The 6,000-nt window shown below is 43.4% G+C and overlaps 1 protein-coding gene across 1 annotated transcript in view; it reads right to left on the minus strand.

Annotated features, from left to right (window-relative positions):
- cacng8b (calcium channel, voltage-dependent, gamma subunit 8b) overlaps positions 1–5,203 on the minus strand; it is a 47,679-nt gene extending 42,476 nt beyond the window's left edge. The window contains exon 1 of the mRNA XM_036595560.1: positions 5,048–5,203. The gene's annotated coding sequence lies outside the window, so the exon portion shown is untranslated. The remainder of the gene's footprint in view (positions 1–5,047) is intronic.
- Positions 5,204–6,000: the final 797 nt, after the last annotated feature.

Raw genomic sequence — 6,000 nt, forward strand, 5'->3', positions numbered from 1 at the left:
TAATATGACACAAAATGTATGCCTTTGGACTAGAATGGGATGTTTAACAGTGCTCTCTAAAGTTCGTCCAACTTCACAACAACAGCTGTGCGATCCAGTAAGATGGAATGTGCATTTTTTAGTGGGTCTACACAAATCCAAGTGGTTTCTTAGTGGGTACACAGTGTACACCTGCATATCACGTAGACTACGCCACTGCAGAACTTTGAGGTAGAGGCTGCACTGAATAACACAACCAGTCGGCTCCCAGCACAACACCGCCACAGCCCCACCACAGACGGCACAGCGATGAGACAGTAGCTCCATCTGTGTGTGCTGCAGTGGAGCTGCTTCACCACACTGCCTCAGTCTAATATGTAACCGGGGAGACTCGGAGGGAGGAAAGAGAACAGATCATGGACGAGAAGGAGGCAAAAAAAGCAAACTGCGGCACCAGCCTATCCGTCATCTGCATTGTCAGCCACTAGGGCTGTAACTGACTATTATTTCCAGAATCAATTAGTGATTAACCTATTAACTATTATTTGATTATTGGACTAATAGAAGTGTCATGCCTTACGCAGTTTCCTCACACTTTGTCACTGTCACTGCACCACCATTCAGAGTTCCTTCTGTGTGACAAGCGATTCTCGTTTTATGGTGCAGTGAAATATCGCCCTCTACACTTCCTGTAGTGTATTACAGTCTGTCGGTGTGACGGTGTGGATCATATGAACAATATAGAGGCTTTTTAAATGAAACAGTAGAAGCCATATCGCCCCCTACACTTCCTGTAGTGTATTACAGTCTGTCAGAGTGACTGTGTGGATCATATGAACATTATAGAGCTTTTTAAATGAAACAGTAGAAGCCATATCGCCCCCTACACTTCCTGTAGTGTATTACAGTCTGTCAGAATGACTGTGGATTGTATGAACATTATAGAGCAGTGGTGCCCAAAATTTTGTTTTAAGGGGCCAACTTGCAGTGTTTGTGGTGGGCCTTGGGCCAGAAAGAAAAGCAATATAGCAATATACAAAAGTTTCAAATTGAGTTTTTAAAAATGTATTTAATACTGGTGTTACTAGAATACAATTACAGAAGTATAACAGGAATTTAATAAATTAAATACAGTGCAAAAACACATTTTTCATTAGGTGGGGGTTTGAGGGGGTTTAGGGTAATTTTTGGTGGGCTGAATGTAATGTCATTATGGGACTGTGCTCCACACTTACTACTCTCTGTTGAAGGCATTATAGGGGGCTTTTTAAATGAAGCGATAGAAGCCGTATCACTCCCCCATTACAATCTATCAGAATATCTGCATGGATCATACTGTCACAATCATATCACAACCTTTTTTAATATAATTTGAAACATTTAGCTGCCCATTACATCATGATTGATAGACTAATGAACATGGTCCAAAATGACTTCAAATAAAAAAATAAAACACTGTTACTTTAACGAACATTAAAGGCTGTTAAGACCATTTCTGAACAAAGTTTTGTTATGACGATAGTGATATGAACATTATGAAGCACTAAGGACGTTTGTTTTAAATAAAATGGCACAACAAAGTGTGAGCATTTCCACACAATCGTCATCTAGTCAACACTGAGTGTGTTTACGTGCACTTAATAATCCGATAACTGCAGAAAATCAGATTTTGTCAGTAATCCGTTTACATGCACTTGGGTGTAAGTGCATTGTTCCACTTTTTTCCTGAAAATATGAACATACATCATCTAGAAAATCCTTCATTTCGTCGAGCATGTATGTGGTTTTAGTGTCGGTCCAAAAATGTTTTGCTGCGTCTCGGTACCGCCATCTGTTTCGCACACGCTCAGACTGAGAAATCCGAAAGAAATCAGAGTAAGAGTTCACATGCACTGAGAAATCTGATTACTGAGCCAAGACCCAGCCTCTTTATCGGATTTCTTGGTCGGATTTCTAGACCTTACTCTGATCTAAGAAATCAGACTGCGCTGTTTACATGACCATTTGAGTAATCAGATAACTGCAGAAATGCGATTATGATCAGATTACTGAGTGCATGTAAACTGTTGCATCTCTAGTAGCTCTACATTTAGCGCACACACCTGAGGCCGAGCGTGTAGAGCTCCGGCCGCTGAGGGGCTCCTTCTGCAAATTCATTTATTTGCTAAATCGCCCCAGAATAAAAAGAGCTGATCTCAGTCAGAGGTTTCATCCCCAGGCTTATTACAACACTCCAGCTGATTAGGGGAGGGGGGGATTATTCTTCTCTCTTTTTTTCATAAACTGTGCACATTTGCAGATCGTGGGAAAAAAAAAAAACTGTGTTAAGAGGGTTTTTACCTGCACTCTACAGATCAGTATCACAGTCCAGCTGAACTGGAGTAAACAGTGATACAGTAAAGCGCTGAACTGAACTCATTCATCATCTCCACACGGATAACACAGACTCTCCACTGGGCTGTACACACTGTTTCTCCTGAAATGAAGGGCATTAATAGGGAGTTTCTCCCTCTGCTGCAGTAACAGCCTCTACTCTTCTTACACTGCACTCTTCAAAAAGATGGTTCTTTAGTAAAGGCAATGGTTCTACTTGGAACCATGAGTTATATATAGACCCGTTTCATGCTTAAATTGTTATTTTTATGGTGATTATAGCAACAAAAAGAGTTCATCTAGGGTTACAAGCTTGACTTCATAACAGCAGAACCCTTCTTGTGCTATGTAGAACCATGTACAACACATTTCCATCAATCAAAGAACCGTTAACTCATGCAAAAAAAACATTTAAGCATGAAAAGGTTCTATATTGCACCTTCGAAGAACCATTTTTTTGAAGTGTGTAGATGTTGGAAGTGGTTCTCCAGATTGACAGGTGAGTTATATATGGTTCTATATTGAACCTTTTTGGAAGGGATTCAATATAGAACCAAAAAGGGTTCTGCTATTGTTACAAGCTTGACACCGTAACGATAGTAGAACTCTTTTTGGAGCTGTATAGAACCGTATATAACACATTCTCCATCAATCTGAGGAACCATTTCACCATGAAAAGAACCAATTAAGCATGAATTGGTTCTATATAGAACACGGTTCTGAATAGAACCACTGCCTTTCCTAAAGCACCTTTTTGAAGAACCATTTTTTTAACGTGTGTAGATATTGAAAATGGTTCTCCAGTTTGACTGGTGAGTTAAATATGGTTCTGAACAGAACCACTGCCTTTACTAAAGAACCCTTGGAGAACCATCTTTTGTAAGTGTGTAGATGTCGGAAATGGTTCTCCAGATTGACCGGTGTGTTATATATAGTTCTATATAGAACCTTTTTGAAAAGTGTTCAACACAGCACTGCTACTGTTACAAGCTCGACATCGTAACTATGCCAGAACCCCCATTGATGCTATGTAGAACCACACACAACACACACTCCATCAGTGTGAAGAACCATTTCACCATGCAAAGAACCATTTAAGCATGCAAATGGTTTGAGTGTTCATGTAGCTCCATGTAGAACCATTGTCTTTACTAAAGAACCCTTGAAGAAACATCTCTTTTTGTGTGTAGATGTTGGAAATGGTTCTCCAGATTGATTGATGTGTTATATATGGTTCTGTATAGAAACATTTTGAAAGGAGTTCAACACAGCACCAAAAAGGGTTCTGCTATTGTTACAAGCTTGACATCGTAACTATAGCAGAACTCTTTTTGGAGCTACATAGAACCATATACAACACATTCTGCATCAATCAAAGACCCATTTAAGCATAAAAATGTTCTGTATAGAACTCATGCTTCTGGATAGAACCATTGCCTTTACTAAAGAACACTTGAAGAACCATCTTTTTTAAGTGTGTAGATGTTGAAAATAGTTCTCCAGATTGACTGGAGTGTTATATATCGTCATGTGTAGAACCTTTTTGGAAAGGTTTCAATGCAGCACCAAAAAGGGTTCTGCTGTTGTTACAGGCTCAACATCTTAACTATAGCAGAACCATTTTTGTTGCTACATAGAACCATATACAACACATTCTGCATCAATCTAAAGAACGATTTCACCATGCAAGGAACCATTTAAGCATTAAATGGTTTGAGTGTTCATATAGCTCCATGTAGAACCGCTGTCTTTACTAAAGAACCCTTGAAGAACCGTCTTTTTTAAGAGTGCCCCATTCTGTTAGTGTTTTCCTATGGCGATCATACAAGCCGTGCGCAGTCGTGCTCGACTGTCAGCAACCGTAAAGCAGCTGGACACCAAACAGGAGGACCGTCCGGATATTTTTGGCCTTCTGAGAGACAAAGCTGTGTTGGTGTAATGCGTGTTATTCACGTGCGCGTATCTGAACCGAGTGGATTCACTGCATCACTTTGAAAACAGCAGAACAGACCCAGCCCAGACAAGCCCTTCAGCAGAAGGTCAGCTGCTTTGCCACGTTGCACGAGCTTCTGAGTGCACTCTGAAAGGCGCGTGCGGCCTGTAATGGTGAGGTGTGTGATGTGTGGTGTTATTAATGTGGGGATGAAGCCCCCCTCCTCCTCCTCTTCCTCCTCCTCCTCCCCCCAACCCAAGCTGACATATTCCTGCTCTGGTCACGTGAAGCTTTTTTCTCCTTTTTTCTCCTGTGCACAGGCCCGTGCGTCTCTCTCTCTCTCTCTCTCGCGCTGCCGTTTGCATGCGCGTGTCCATGTGCAATGCAGCGAGCAGCAGCATCGGTACAGTGAGCCGCAGTGCATTCATTAGAGCGCGGCTGAAAGAAAGCGGCGCGCGGTGCGCCCACAGCTGCACGAGGACACAACAGAGACGAAAAAGAGCGAGCTGCACGGTTTGCTTCCCAATTAAACTGAATTAAATTCGTCGTTTTCAGAGATCTGCACTGCAACTGCACGCTGACTTCAAAGCATCGCAACTGCAGGCGCGCGCGCCTGTTTTTTTCCCCCCTTAGTGATGCTGCTCGTTCGCTGCATTGCACTGCACATGGGCGCGCGCACGCCAGTATGCAAATGGAAAGAAGGAAAAGAAAAGATCAAACAAGCAACCCCGCTTAATTTAGATAGGAGAGCAAAGATCTTACCTGCTTTTGGTGGAGAGACGTCGAGAGAGAGAAAGAGAGTGAGAGAGAGAGCGCGAGCGCGCTGGGTGAGCTGGCCGGAGTTTGGGCTCCGTTTTGCGTGTCGAGTCTCAGCAGCACACACGCGCGCATGCACGCGCACACACATACAAACACACAGCCACTCGCTCACACACACACGCGCTCAGCCTCGCGTCACTGCAACGCGGATTTGGTCCACGGGCGCGTGCGTGCATGCGTGCGTGCGGCCGAATGGAATGGCGACGCACGCGCTCCTGCTGGCTCCGCCCCCTCTCTCCGCAGAGAGAGAGCGAGAAAGAGAGAGAATAGTATAGTGAATGGGAAAGAGAGAGTGAGGGAGAGAATGATGGAGAGAGAGAGAGAATGAGAGGGGAGAGAGACATAAGCAGTATGTGGTATCTCAGTCTTTAATGGATGTGCAGAGATGATTAGCTCACACTTAATTGCCTCTTTTCACTGTGTGAGTGTGTGTGTGCCATGTTTATGCCACGTTGTGGGGACCCATAACCTGTTCATACACTCACTTTGTGGGGACCTTTCTTCCACAAGCTGGTCCCTGCGATGTAAACAGTTGAAGTTTAAGGAGAGGGTAAGGTTAGGGCTAAGGTTAGTGGTAGGGCTAAGTTTGGGATAAGGTTAGGGTTAGAGTTAGTCTGGTAGTAGTTCTGGTTAAGGTTTGGGTAAGTCTCCAGGAAATGAATACAAGTCTATGTAATGTCCCCACAATTCACAGAAACATGAAGAGTGTATGAGAGCGTGTGTGATGTTGGAGCAGACTCGTCCTGTCCAGTTTAGTTCACACACTTTCAGAGTGGACTTATCGCCATGGATCAGACTGCCCTTACAGGACTACTCCTCATCTGAAGAGAGAGATGGTAGAGAGCGAGAAAGACGATACAGAGAGAGAGAGAGAGAAAGAGCTTGAGAGAGGTGGT

This window comes from Colossoma macropomum, unplaced genomic scaffold (genome assembly GCF_904425465.1).
Source record: "Colossoma macropomum unplaced genomic scaffold, Colossoma_macropomum, whole genome shotgun sequence".
Lineage (NCBI taxonomy): Eukaryota > Metazoa > Chordata > Actinopteri > Characiformes > Serrasalmidae > Colossoma > Colossoma macropomum.